The 15,146-nt window shown below is 44.9% G+C and overlaps 1 pseudogene; it reads right to left on the bottom strand.

The window, feature by feature from the left end:
- Nucleotides 1-477: 477 nt before the first annotated feature.
- LOC109395338 (F-box only protein 27-like) lies at nucleotides 478-13,123 on the bottom strand (annotated as a pseudogene).
- Nucleotides 13,124-15,146: the final 2,023 nt, after the last annotated feature.

Here is a 15,146-nt window from a genome sequence, read left to right as displayed (position 1 = left end):
GGAAGTTATAAGTGTTTTGTCACTGTGACGCTGTACCCACGTCTGCTGTCTGCCTAATGCTTTTAATTCTAAACAATTTTTGTTTGAACCTATGATTTCCTTAGGGCTTGGGAAATATTGTTCTAACTTTCCCATCTAACTTTCTACTGTAAAACACCTTCTACTGCTACCTTCTTTAGAGTTTCCATCCTCAACGGGACAACTTGTTACTCTGAACCAACTAGTAACGAAGGCAGTAACATTATTTCTATTAAAAAGATCCAAGACACTTTTGGCAAAATAATAAATTTATTACATATTGGCAGATAGATGTTGCTGATATATTATTCTCTCAAAGTTTGAGGAAACTTACAAAATAAAATAATTTTATACACTGCACAATTACAGGGGCTCTGAGGATCAGGGCTGGGCTTAGGGGACTACCTTGTTTTTCAGAGAAGTCGTTAGGCCGAACCATACATTTTTTATGAAGTAGTTGGCTTTCAACAGGGAGACCCAGTCCCAACCTCGCAGCCTCAGGAGGTTAAATTCACCACCCAAGGTGGCTGGAATTTTCCCAACAATAAGAATGAGATTCTAGGTCAGAGATGAGGAGAGAGTTTCCCTCAAGGGACCAAGAAACCCCTGAAGCAGAAATAGGAGATGGGCAGAGGGGACTGGGGCTGAACCACAGGGCTTGGGGGTGGGGGGGGGACAAGGAGCCCTCTCTGGGACCAGCACTCCCCTATGAGTCTCCCCTCAGTAGCACAGGGGCTACCCTAGAGCAGCAGCAGTAGGTAGATCTAATGGAGGAATTTTCTACTAGTAGTCTCCAGAACTTGAAGACAGGGCCCAGAAGGACCCTGGACTGGACCCAGGAGTTCTCAGGATACCGGGAAAGGTCAAGTCCTTGGTTAATGAAAAGTATCTGGCCAATGGTCCCAGCTCCTGGAAAGCACAGTTGGGTTGTTGTGCAAGGACAGCCCTTGACTAGGACAGACGGATGCACAGGATCACACTGGAGGCTGTTACATGGGCTCCATAGGGGCCAGACCACAACTGGCCCAAGGGTTCGAAAGACACAAAGCAGATGCCCATCTTGATGTTGGAGAACACATGATGTGTAGGTAGAGGAAGAGATCAGCCCTGTTGTGCCACGGCCTTGCCCTCAAAAGCTGAAGTTGGGGTCTTCTGGCTGATGGCGTGTTCCATAGATGGTTGCAACACCTCCAGTTCTACAAGTTGTTTTACAATCATGGCACTCATCAAGAGGTGGAGTCTAATTCTCGTCTCCTTGAATCTGGGTGGTTTTGCTTGTAACCAAGAGTGTGGCAGGAGTGATGCTGAGTGACTTTTACCAAGTGATTTCCAAGGCTAGGTCAGAAAAGGCATATCAGCTTCTACTGGTTTCTCTAGACCTCTCATGGTGGAACCCTGAGCCACCAGGAAGCAGGCTGAGCTGCCAGGCTGTAAGGAAGCCCAAAGTAGCCCAAGCAGAGAGATTCCATGGTGAAGCTCTGAGACTAAATGAAGAGAGATGCTTGGGCAGCCACCAGTTGCTGGATGGGTGTGTGCGAGCACACACACACACACACCCTCCCTGTCCTTCAACTCCAGCCATTATCTAAATGCAACTACAAGAGCCACTGGAGCCAGAAGCACCCAGCAGAGCCCTACTCATAGAAACCACGAGAGGTAATAAATAAAATGAATGCTTTTGATGTTAAGGCACGAAGTTTTGGGGTGATTTGTTATGTAGCAATAGATAAATACCCATCACAGGCCCCACGCCCTGTCAGACTCATCTGAAGGCAGACATTGTAGTTCTACCTCCAGATGGGATAAGGTATTTCAGAGAATTCATCCAGGACAGTCAGTCTGGTTGGCATCCAGAAGTCAGACAATGATTCGATATATACAGTTACTGTTGTGTGGGGCTCCCCACCTGTCAGAGAAGGGAGGCCTTGATGGCTGGAGTTTCCACCCCGTCTCTTTGGGTAGTTGCCTATTCTACCTGAATGGATTTGCCACATGTGCAAATCCAAAATGTGGTCCTCGGACTAGCACCATCAGTATCACCTGGGAGTTTGGCCCCACTGTATACCCAAATCAGAATCTGCATTAAACAAGCTCTCCAGCTGGTCTGCATGCATATTCATTTTAGAAGTAATGACTTAGAGCAGTGCTCTTCAAGGTATCTCCTCCCATATTGCTAAGGTGACAATTAAAATTTCTCATTCTATGTTTAAATGGTGGCAAAAGATGTAATTTCCAATGTGTGTAATGTTGACATTTTAAAACACAATTTTCAGTCATTTAAAAGGACCCAGGATAATTTAAATGAATTGGTGATAGAATCCCAGCAACATTTTAAAAAGTCCAATGTCCATCAATGATATATGAATAAATTATCATATGCTCACATAATTGAATACTATATAGCAATGAAACTAGGTGTAGCTACATACAATTATGGGTGACTTGGGGCAACCGGTTAGCTCAGTTGGTTGGAGCATGGTGCTGATAACACCAAGGTTGCCAGTTCGATCCCTGCATGGGCCACTGTGAGCTGTGCCCTCCCTAAAAGAGTCAACTATGCCATTGTAGCATGAAAGCAATGTGTCACCAATGACCATGGCTGTTCCCCAATAAAATAAAATTTAAAAAAATTAAGGATGACTCTACAAACACATTATTGAGTGAAAGAAGCCAGGTACTAATATATATATATATATATAGTACAAATTTGGACAAAACTCATCCATGGTAACAGAGTTCAGGATGGTGGCTATCTCTTGGGTAGGTAGTGATGGGAAAGGGGCATGAGGGGTGCTGGGGGTGGGGTTTGCTGGCAACATTCTATACCAGACCTGGGGGCTGGTAACACGAATGTGTTCACTTTATAATTACATGTGTACTTTTGATGATAGAAGTTAAAATTTAAAAACTTAAGAGTAACGGGCTGTAAAAATACACAAACAACTGTAGTCTTTTAGAGACTTCACATCATTCCACTTCTTAGAATTAGACGTCCTTTCTCCTACAGAATTGTCCTAATGTAATATTAATAGATTTTTATGTTCAGAAGACTTCTATTGATTACCCTTTCATATTTGAGACAACAAATATAAACAATATAAATAGAAATAAAAAATTTTCCCCATGACCATAAAGCTTTAAGTGTTAACATTTTCTCTTTTGAGCTGAATTATTACCTGCTTGTGGTTCCCAAACTCTGCTGTGGATTGGAATCATCTGAGAATGTTTAAAAGATTATGTGTAGAAAATAATTTAGCTTGGGCCAAAGGTCTGGCCTCTCCTCTGGGAGGTAATCTGTGGGCCCTTGGAACGTTATGCCTGATAGGAATATCTTTGTTTGCCTGGGGACCTTGTGTCATACTGGATAGCCTACCAATGTGATTTGGCAGGAACTGGCCATCAAGAAAGACCAACAGTGTGACTTAGGGTGGGGGCTCTAAGTCACACAGTATTAGTTGACTTGGAGGCTGAGATTAACCATGTGATGAAGCGCCAATGAAAACTCCAGACACAAAATCTCGGGTGACTTCCCTGGTTGGCAACATTCCATGCGTACTGTCACATAGGGATGCCAGGACAGTAATGTGTCCTGAACTCCATGGGAACAGGGCAACAGAAGTTCTACATTTGGTACTTCCCCAGAAAGCTGTCCTATGCTCTTCTTCCTTGGCTAATTTTAATCTGTATTTTTTTCCCTGTAATAATCTGCAATCAGAAAATAGTTTTCAATGAGTTATGTGAGTCCTTCTAGTGAATCACTGAATTGAGGGTGGTTTTGGATATCCCCCAAAATTACATTTGGTGTCAGAAGTAAGGACGGTCATGGGCCGGCCGAGTGGCGCAATGGTTAAGAACTCGCTTGGGATGCCAGAGGGCCCCGGTTCGGATCCCACATATGAGGGCCAGTGACACTGCTCTCTACAGCTAAGATGCTGACAACAGCTCAACCTGGAGCTGGGCTGCTGTGAGTCACCAGCAACGGCGTAGGCTGCAGCCCCTGTGGCAGTGGGTTGCCATGGGCTACCATGTGTAGCCAGCAGCCAGCGTGAGCAGCCAGCAGCCACAGTGAGCGGCCGTCCAGAAGCCGGCGACTGATCTGCCTCACCCGGGAAGAGCGCAATGATGGTGCCAACTTGGGCCAGTGAAGCAACATCCTCCACAACTAGATTGAAGAACAAAAATGACAGCAACTTGTCTGTTCCCCTTCCCCCAATTCCCTAGCACTGTTCCCATCCCCCCAATTCCCCAATAAAAATCTTAAAAAAAAAAAAAATAGAAGAAGTAAGGACGGTCATGGGGATTATGCTCTTTAACCAGGTTCTTCTCTTCATACATTCTAGTTTAATTGGTATGGAGTGTGACCTGGGCATCTGAACTTTTAAAAGTTCTTGGGTAATGTTCAGCAAAATTCGGAGATCATTGCTTATTATAATCAAACGGTGCACGAAACAACACAGATGTTACAATAGTTTGGTCAACAATGACTAAATTAAAAATAAAATTTTATTGTGAACATATCTTTTAATGAGGTGGGGGAAGGGAGGTTATGGTACTTTGATTAAAAAATAATTTGGTGGGAAGTCCAAGATGGCAGTGTCACATGAGAACACTGAACTCATCCCTTCCCAGGAGCAAACTCAAGTACACATGTATATAGAGAACAATTACTTCTGTGAGACAACTGAGGGCTGAAAGAGCAGCTTCTGAATAACAAGGAAGACAAACAGACCAAATAGAGAAGGCTGGGAAGCTGCAGAAGCCCTCTGGGAGCTGTGGGAGCTCTCTGGGCCTGCGAGCCTGTTAGTACCATTGTTTACATCTCTCTTCACTTCAAAAGGGCAGGCAGGAGCTCTATTCCAGTGCTTTGGCCTTCCTGAAAGATCACCCCAGCAGGTTCCCAGCTACATTTCCCAGAGTGTTTTGCTCCAAAGGGAATGAGCAGGATCAATAGGGCATTACTACATGGCCTCCACACCTGGCTTCCACACCTGGAGCTGCTCTGACTCAGTGGGCCAGTGTCCTGGATGCCTTAGGCAACTGCTCAGCTCCTACCAGCCTGTGGTTACATGGCACACAGCTTACACAGAGGTCACTTGTACATAACTTTTTCAAGACTGTGAGAGATAGCTATTTACCTAATTCATATAAACAAACACAGAAAGTCAAACAAAAAAGACAGAAGAGTAGCTCTCAAATGAAGGAACAAGAAAGATCTATAGCAAAAAAAAACCCCTTAAGGAAACAGAGATTAGTAATTTGGCCTATAAAGAATTCCAAGAAACAGTCACAAGGATGCTCATCAAACTTGGGAGTGGAATAGAGGAACGTAGAGAACTTCAACAAAGAGTTAAAAAGTATAATGAAAACCAAGCAGACCTGAACAATGCAATAGCTGAAGTGAAAAATACATTAGAAGGAATCAACAGCAGATTAGCTAATACTGAAGAATGGATCAGCGACCTGGAAGATCAGACTAGTGAAAATCAACCAATTAATGAGAACAGCAAAAAGAATTTTTAAAAATAAGGGGGCCAGCCGAGTGGTGCGATGGTTAAGAACTGGCTTGGGACGCCAGAGGGCCCCGGTTCAGATCCCACATATGAGGGCCAGTGACACTGCCCTCTACAGCTAAGATGCTGAACAACAGCTCAACCTGGAGCTGGGCTGCTGTGAGTCACTGGCGACGGCATAGGCTGCAGCCCCTGCTGCAGTGGGTTGCCATGGGCTACTGTGTGTAGCCAGCAGCCAGCGTGAGCGGCCAGCAGCCAGCGTGAGCGGCCGTCCAGAAGCCGGCGACTGATCTGCCTCACCCGGGAGGAGAGCAATGATGGTGCCAACTTGGGCCAGTGAAGCAACGTCCTCCACAACTAGACTGAAGAACAAAAAACGACAGCAACTTGTCTGTTCCCCTTCCCCCAATTCCCCAGCACTGCTCCCATCCCCCCAATTCCCCAATAAAAATCTTAAAAAAAAAAAAATGAGGATAGTTTAAGAGACCTCTGGGACAACATAAGTGTACAAACATTCACATTATAAGGATCCCAGAAGGAAAAGAATAAAACCAGAACCTTTATTTGAAGAAATAATGTCTAAAAAATTTCCTAACTGGGGAAAGGAAACAGACATCCAGGTCCAGGAAGCACAGAGAATTCCAAACAACATCAACACAAAGAGACCCACACTAAGACATACTGTAATTAAAATGGCAAAAGTTAAAAAATAAAGAGACAAGTTTGAAGGCAGCAAGAGGAAAATAACTGTTACATATAAAGGAAACCTCATAAGGGCATTAGCTCATTTCTCAGCAGCAACTTTACAGGCCAGAAGAGAGTGTCAAGATATATTATACATTTTTTTGCTTGAAACAACAGAAATTTGTTCTCTCACTCTTTGGGAAGCTAGAAGTCTCAAATCAAGGTGTTGGTAGGGCAATGCTCCCCCCAAAGCCTCTAGGAGAAGATCCTGTTTTTTCTTTTTACTTTCTTTCTTTCTTTTTTTTTTTTGGTTCTTCCATCTTTGGGTAGCTCTAGGTATTCCTTGGCTTGTAGATGTGTCACTCCAATCACTTCTGGTGTCACTATAGTATTCTTCTGTGTCAAGATCTTTAAAGTGCTGAAAGAAAAGAACCTACAACCTAGACTAATTTACCCAGCAATGTTATCATTCAGAATTGAGGGAGAGAAAAAGTTTTCTGGACAAGCAAAAGCTAGAGGAGTTCATCATCATTAAACAAGCTTTACAAGAAATGTTAAAGGGTCTTTTTTAAGCAGAAAAAGAAAGGCCATAACAAGAAATAAGTAAATATGAGAAAGAAGAAATATCACAGGTAAAGCCAAATATGTAATAAATACAGTAAACTACACATTTAAAAAGCTACTATGAAGATCAAAAGACAAAAATACCACACTCAACTCAAACTACAATAACTAGTTAGGAGATAGAAAAAAACAAAAGATCTAAAATATGACACCAACATCATTAAGCATGAAGGGGAGATAAAAATGCAGTTCTTTTAGAATCTATTTGAACTTAAACACCTATCAGCTTAAAACAGAATGTTATAGATATAGAATGATATCCATAAACATCATGGTAACCAGAAACCAAAAACTTGCGAAAGATATACAAAAAAATAAAGAGGAACCCAAATAAAATACTAAAGAAAACCAGCAAACCACAAGAGAAGAAATCAAAAGAAGGAACAGAGGAGAACTATAAAAACAACCAAAACCAATTAACAAAATGGCAACAAGTACATAATTAGTAACTACTTTAAATGTAACTGAATTAAATGTTCCAATAAAAAGACACAGGGTAGCTGAATGGATTTAAAAACATGACCCATTTTTATATGCTGCCTACAAGAAACTAGCTTCAAATCGAAAGACACTTACAGGCTAAAAGTGAAGGAATGGAAAAAGATATTCCATGCATATAGAAATGAAAAGAAAGCTGAGGTAGCAATATTCAGACAAAATAGACTTTAAAACAAAAAATTAAAAGAAAAAAGAAAAATAAGGATATTATATAATTATAAAGAGGTCAATCCAAGAAGAGAATATAACAATCGGAAATATCTACACACCCAACATAGGAGCACTTAAATATACAATGCAAATATTAATGGGCATAAAGGGAGAAATTCAGTTATACAATAGTAGGGGATTTTAACAACCCCCTAACGTCAATGGATAGGTCATCCAGACAGAAAATTAATAAGGAAATAATGGCCTTAAATGTCACATTAGACTAGACAGACTTAATAGAACAGTTCATCCCCAAACAGCAGAATACACATTTTGTTTTTTGTTTTTTCACATGCACATGGGACATTCTCCAGGATAGATCACATATTAGGCCAAAAACGAGCCTCAGTAAATTCAAGATCGAAATCATATCAAGCATCTTTTTCAAATACAATGGTATAAAACTAGAAATCAACTACAGGAACAAAACTGTAAAAACCACAAATACATGGATACTAAACAACATGCTACTAAATAAAGAGGAAATCAAACAGGAAATCAAAAAGTATCTTGAAAGAAATGAAAATGAAAACACAAAGTTTCAAAATTTATGAGATGTAGCAAAAGCATTTCTAAGAGAGAAGTTCATAGCTATACAGGCCTACCTCAAGAAGAGAAATCCCAAATAAATAATCTAACTCTACACCTAAAGGAACAACAGCAACAACAACAACAAAAGAACGAACAAAACCCAAAGTAGAAAGAAGGAAATAATAAAGATTAGAGTAGAAATATGAAAGAGGACAGATTACAATCGACACCACAGAAATACAAAAGATCATTAAAGAATACTGTGGGGCTGGCCGAGTGGCTCAGTTGGTTAAGAGCTTGCTCAAGAGTGTGAGCTCTGAGCAACAGGGTCGCTGGTTCGATTCCCACATGGGCCAGTGAGCTGCGCCTGAGTTGAGCTGTCGCTGAGCTGCCAACAGGTGGCATGATAACTTAGCTGGTGAGAGCACATGTTCCTAACAACAAGGTTCGAGATGGTGGGCTATGTCCGCCTGCAACTAAAGACTGAACTCAGCACCTTGAGCTGAGCTGCCGCCTGGGTGGCTCAGGGAATAGAGCGCGCGCTTTTAACAACAAGGTTGCCGGTTCGACTCCCACATGGGATGGTGGCTACGCCCACCCTCAACTAATTGAACACAGCACCTTGAGCTGACCGGCACAACTAAGATTGAGGGACAACAACATGGCTGTTCCCCTTTCCCAATTTCCCAAAACTGTTCCTCTCCTCCAATTCCCCAATAAAATCTAAAAAAAAGAATACTGTGAACAATTATATGCCAACAAATTGGACAATCTAGAAGAAGTATGCAAATTTCTAGAAACATACAACCTTCCAAGACTAAACTTGGAAGAAAGAGAGAATCTGAACAGATCGATTACTAGCAATAAAATTGAAGCAGTAATAAAAAAAAACTACCAACAAACAAAAGCTAAGTACCAGAAGGCTTCATAGGTGAATTCTACAAAATATTTAATGAATTAATACCTATCCTTCTCAAAATATTCCAAAAAATTGAAGAGGATGGAAAGCTTCCAAATTCATTCTATGAGGCCAGCATTACTCTAATACCAAAACAGGACAAAGAGATTACAAAAGAGAAAAAAAAAAAAAGTTTTACAGGCCAATATCCTGGATGCAAAAATTCTCAACAAAATATTAGTAAACTTGATCCAACAATATATTAAAAAGATTATACCATGACAATGCATTAACAAAATAAAGCATAAAAGCCTTATGATCATCTCAATAGATGAAGAAAAAGCATGAAAACATTCAACACCCTTTAATGATAAAAACTTGCAACAAAGTGGGTATAGAAGGAACATATTTCAACATAATAAAGGCTATATATGACAAACTCACAGCTAATATCATACTCAATGGTGAAAAGCTGAAAGCTTTCCCTCTAAAATCAGTAACAAAACAAGGATACCCTCTCCACCACCACTTCTATTCAACATAGTATTGGAAGTCCTAACCAAAACAATCAGACAAAAAAAAATAAAAGTCATCCAAAACAGAAAGGAAAACATAAAACTCATTATTTGCAGATGACATGATACCATATGTAGAAAATCCTAAAGACTCCACTAAGATTTCCAGTTAAGATGCAGAGTAGATAAATGCTGTATTTACCTCCTCTCACGACCACATCAAATAACAACTACAGAAAAACCATCACTGAGAATCGCCTGAAGCATAGCTGAACTGAAGCACTACAGCTAAGGACATACAGAAGAAGCCACCTCGAGGCTGGCAGGAGGGGCAGAGATGTGGAACAGGCTGGCCCACACCTGCATGTGACCTTTGAAAATCAGGAGTTGTATCTCAGCTGTGGAGATCCCCCTAGAGGAGTGACGGGTCCCAGTCCAGGGTTTCAGTGCTGGGCAGGGAAACCCCCATAACTTCTGACTGTAAAAACCAGTGGAGATTGTGGGCTGAATGAGACAGAGGGTGGCTGCAGTCACAAGCGATCCTCTTAAAGGGCCTGTGCATGGACATACTCGCTGATTAACTCACTCACTTTGAACTTCAGCTCTGGGGCAACAGCTCAAAAAGCACCAGGGACATATGGGGAGGAACTAAATTGTCTGGCTTTAGTGCTAGGGCTGGAGGGGCAGCTTTCTCCTGGATAGAGCAGCTGGCGGAAGCCATTATTTCTTTATTGATCCCTCCCCCAGCCCTTCATGCAGATGCAGGCAGCCACCATATCTGAGTCTCCATCAACTTAGCTAACATTGTCTGCCCTGCTCTGATAATTCCCTGAGACCCAGCCCCACCTTTCCTGCAAAACCAAGCCGCTTTTAGTGGCTTTTCCGTACAAACAGCCTGTCTTGGCTCATGCTGCGGACTTCCCTAAAATCTCTCAAAGTTCACAAAGCCCAAACAAGTTGCATCTGGTTTCAGCACGTCCTGTACCTCTGGCTGAGCAACCCCAAGGCTGGCACTAGTGACAGCTGGCATCAGTTCACAGCTTGGTCTCTTGAAGCACCTGTAAGCCCAGCACAGGTGGTGGCCATCTGCAGCAGATTGCTTTGTGGCTCATGCCAGGTGGCCCAGGGCAGGGCACAAGCTGTGGCTGAACTTGGTCTGCACAGGGTCCCTTCCCAGGGGCTGGCACACCCAGTGGCCAGCTTTGGACTGAGCTAGCACATCACCCAGCCACCTCCAAGGATTTTTCACCCAAAGGGCAGACTCGGCAGGCACCAGAGGCCTGCTAAAATGAATCCTGCTCCACAGGGTCAGCTCCTGCACAATAGCTCCTCCACTGTAGCCACGGCCAGTCCTCATAACCAATCAGCCTGAAGGTCAATCCCTCCCACTGATGTGCAAACAGTCACCAAGGCTCAACTACAACAGGAGGGCACACACAAGGGACACACCTGGAGCACCCAGCTCTGGTGACCAGGAAGACCGTGCCACTTGGCTCTACAGGACAACTACTACAGAAGGCCACTCTACTAAGACCAGGAGACATAGCAGCCTTACCTAATACACAGAAACAAACACAGCGAGGCAGCCAAAATGGGGAGACAAAGAAACATGTTCCAAATAAAAGAACAGAACAAAGCTCCAGAAAAAGAACTAAACAAAATGGAGACAAGTAATCTACCAGACGCAGAGTTCCAAACACTGGTTATAAGGATGCTCAATGATCTTAGGGAGAACTGCAACAAAGAGATAAGAACATAAAACATAAAAATGGAGATAGAAAACATAAAAAAGAACCAATTGCAAATAAACAATACAATAGCTGAAGTGAAGAATACATTAGAGGGAATCAGATTGGATAAGGCAGAGAATAGAATCAGCAATTTAGAAGATAAGGTAGCAGAAAACACCCAAACAGAACAGCAAAAAGAAAAAAGAATCCAAAAAAATGAGGATAGTTTAAGGGGTCTCTGGGACAATATCAACCGCATTCACATCATAGGAATAGGAGAAGACAGACAGCAAGGAATTGAAAACCTATTTGAAGAAATGATGGAAAACTTCCCTAACCTGGTGAAGGAAACAGACATACAAACCCATATCCCACCATAGATGGGATCTGTAGCAGGTTAATTTTTAGAATAGGAAACATACAGCTGTAGAGGCTCTGGAATAAAACTTACTTGAGGTCATGTGTCCCTTGGTAAGGCTTCACATACCCCAGATCCAAGACCATCAGTACAGAGCACAAGCTCTGGAGTCGGATGAGTCTGAGCCTAATGCCAGGTCCTGCCAAGTCCTACCTGTGCAACCAGGGTCAGTCACCTCCCCTTTCTGAATCTCTCAATTTCCTGTGAAGCTCTAAAGATCTGAGGTATTGAAATACACTTTCCCGAAGGATAAAGGGTACTAAGACAGTTCAGACTTCTAAAGCATTGTTATGTGCTTGACATGTAACCCTATGTTATAAAGATGGAGAAACTGAGGCATGCTGTGACTTGCCTAAAGCCACAAAGATACAGAACTAGGGTTTGAGCCTGGGAGGTCTGGCTCCAGAATCTATGCTCTTAGCCAACTATCTTATATTGCTTTCCACTAAGGCAAGGAGCATCTCATTCAAGACAACACTGAGCTGGGACAAGGCCTCTGTATTGAATCCAATCTGCCATCCACTTCTCTTTGGAGGTGAGAAGAGGGGTTCAGGGTGTGTACACTACTAGTGACTAGAATTATGATTGTGTTTCAGACATTCACCTCCCCGAGCTTTAGTTTCTTTATTTGAGGGGGTTGTTAGGAGGCCTAAATGAAGCCACCATGCAAAGGTCATGACGCATGTGATCAGTGCTTAGCAAAGGGCTGTTTTTATCATCACACTCACCTACCTGTCAGAGATATGAATCTCAATCTTGCCACTCTCCAGCGTTCTGGCCACCAACCCTTCTCCTCCAGGTCTATGGCCTGCTTCTTGCAACGCCTGCTAAGAAAGAGGGAGAAGGATCAGTAAGAACAGGCAGGTTCTCCTCACAATGGCCCTGGCACTTGGGGGGTGGGGGCATTCACCTGTAGGGAGTCTCAAGCAGGTATTCGCAGGGGCCACAGTCAGGGTTGTTATGTTTCCCACCATCACCCAGCTGCTCCCACTGTTCTCCCCCATCCATTTACGGTGACCTTCTGTTAAATAAATAAAGGTTGCCCCCAAGCTCCTGGCCTAACAGCCCGGGGTGGGGGTGGGGGTGGGAGCCTTCTACCAGCTCCCTGGAGGACGACCCCGCTTCCTGTCATCCCACCCTGGCAGCAGGGGTTGTGGAAGTAGTTGCTCCAATGGGTCTGCTCACGCACAAGCTGCCCAGAAGGCAGGGCCTGGCTCGCGGGCGGCGGGCGGACAACTGCGGGCGAGCGGCCGCGGGGCGCAGTGGTCCCCGGCCAGGATGAGCTGCCACAAAGTCTGGCGGTCCACCAGGGCGCGGCAGCTCCGGCACACCAGGCGGCAGCACTCGAACAGAGTGCCTGGAGGCAGGCGGCTGAGTATCATCAGGAACAGCTTGAGTGGCAGTTGGCTCAAGTCTCGGGACTCCTCTGGTTCGGGCTCCAGAAAGGGGACCCGGGCTGGCCGGCCCCTGGAGGCAGAGGCGTCCATGGTCCCCCAGCCAGACCCAGCTGCGACTGCGGGATAGGAAGGGTCAAGGCGTTAGCCTCCGATGGCCCCGCTCCTGCCAGCTAAAACCCAAGACTACCGGCCCCCAAACCTCGTTAGCCGCCTCCCCATCTTCACCACCCCCAGCCCCGTCTCCAAGTCCTAAGTCCCGAGTCTCCCAACCGGTCCCTGTCAGCCCCTCATCTCAGCCGCCGCTCCCGCCAGCCAGCCCAGCTCTGAAGCCTCGGGGACTCCGAGTCCCACCCTGGATCTCTGCCAATGTTCTTCGCCGCTGGGCTCACGCGTCGCCTTTTGTGACCCCATCCCACCCCCCGCCGTTTTCACATGGCGGCCCCTCCCTACTTCTTAGCCAGCATCCCCACCCCACCCCACCCATCCTCCCTCTAACTCACCAGTCTCCGCCTGCCCCCTACCTTCTTACAGCCCACCCCCTCCTCCTATAAAAGGGCTGAGTGGGTGATACTGGTGCACAGGTGCATCTCTCTGCTGGAGTTGCGGTTGTGGGGTGGGAGGGAAACTAGCTAGACCGGTTTGCAGAAGTAGAAAATTCCTGAACCTCGAGGCGCTGGGAGGTGGGCCGGCTACACAAATAATTCCAAACGCGTTAGAGGCGCCACCAACTCGGCATCCTTCCTCTCCTGCCCGAGGCCACTGTTAACAGGACTGGAGTGGCCGGTGTGGCTGTATTTTCATTCCAGGGATGGATTTTGATTCTGTGGATGGGTCCTTTGTGTGACCGGGGGTTGGGAGGGAACAGGTGAACAGTAACCAAAACCTGTGCTTTCAGAGGACAGGAAGGGATTTGGAAAGAGGCCAGCCTTGGGTGGAGGTAATCAGGCTTCCTCCCCAAGGAGCTTCAGGCCTGGAATGCCCATCCAGGGGTATGGGGGTGTGGTGGGGAAAGGACACGATTAGCAGTGTGGAACCGTCTTAGCTCCCCATCCAACCCAGGCTCTAGGGGGTCAATAGCACATCAAGTAAAAAACTGAAGAGCCACAAAACCCAGGAAACTTCTTTGCCCTAAAGAAGTAATTCCTCCTACTGAAGTCACACTTAGAAATAATCAAGACCTTCAGAAAAGTTTCATCAGAGCCAGTTTTCAAGTTTAAACACACCAACAAAATAAGAGACTTTAAAGCTTGAAACACCAGCCCACCTAGAAGGGGATATATGTAGCAGGCTTTGAAAATAAAGAACTGGGCCTGGCAAAGAGTGGTGTGTGTGTGTGTGTGTGTGTGTGTGTGTGTGTGTGTGTGTGTGTGTGTGTGTGTGTTGGGGGAGGGGAAAGGGTTTCTGGAAAGACCTACAGGGAGAGCTGTGGGTAGGAAGAGTCTGCAGGGAAGGGAGGGTGAGGATTGGAGGGCCAGGAGGAGGAGGGGGGCAGAGGGGCTGCCTCCTCCCAGGGGAACCCATCCTGTCTGCAGCCCAGGGACTGTCTAGCTGGAATATTCAAAATCTCACACTGAGTGAACTTTTCTAATGAGTTCAGTTGGAGCTGCCTGTATCCAGTGTACCATAACTAGCAGCACTACTGCAAACTGTCAACTGCCCATTTAGAAAATGTAATTAAAAGGTAATCCCATATATTAAAAAATAAATTAAGAATTCCTTAAGTATGACAATGGTATTGTGGTTTTGTTTTAAAAGTCCTTCTTTTGTAAGGACTTTTTGGAAGAAATGATCTGATGTCCTGTCCGGGATAGCTTTAAAATAATCCAGTGGGGGGCCAGTCGAGAGGCGTGTTGGTTAAGAGTTGGCTTGGGACACCAGCTCTGAGCAGCAGGGCCCGGTTAGGGTCCCACATGAGGGCCAGTGATGCTGTGCCCTCTACAGCTAAGATGATGAACAACACCTCGACCTGGAGCTGGGCTGCTGTGAGTTGCTGGTGACCTGTGTTCGCTGCAGTGGGGCTGGCCAGCAGTTGGCGTGAGCTTTCGTGAACTGCCGTGAGCCGCTGTAAGCGGCCGTCCAATAGCCAGTGAGCGACTGCCTCACCCGGGAAGAG

Source organism: Hipposideros armiger, unplaced genomic scaffold, assembly GCF_001890085.2.
Source record: "Hipposideros armiger isolate ML-2016 unplaced genomic scaffold, ASM189008v1 scaffold_466, whole genome shotgun sequence".
Taxonomy (NCBI): domain Eukaryota; kingdom Metazoa; phylum Chordata; class Mammalia; order Chiroptera; family Hipposideridae; genus Hipposideros; species Hipposideros armiger.
Note: the sequence above shows the minus strand (reverse complement) of the source record. Positions and strands in the feature narration are given on the sequence as shown.